The sequence below is a fragment of the Cyprinodon variegatus genome, unplaced genomic scaffold (assembly GCF_000732505.1).
Source record: "Cyprinodon variegatus isolate N-32 unplaced genomic scaffold, C_variegatus-1.0 Scaffold691, whole genome shotgun sequence".
In the NCBI taxonomy this organism is placed as follows: Eukaryota; Metazoa; Chordata; class Actinopteri; order Cyprinodontiformes; family Cyprinodontidae; genus Cyprinodon; species Cyprinodon variegatus.
Window position 1 is genome coordinate 133,690 of NW_015151144.1, and position 200 is coordinate 133,889.

Below are 200 nucleotides of genomic sequence, written 5' to 3' on the forward strand. Positions count from 1 at the left end.
GCATGCTTCTGCTCCTTCCAAAGATGCTCAATAAGATTTATGTCAGGGCTCAAAGAAAGTCCATTTCAGGATCGTCAAGGTTTTCCTCTTTGCCCGGTCTACCTAACCTGACTCCGCCAGATGGATTTGCTCCGCATATCCATCTGGAAACCTTCCGTAGAAGTAATTTTGGGAAGGGGCGAAAATACTGGTTAGCTGAT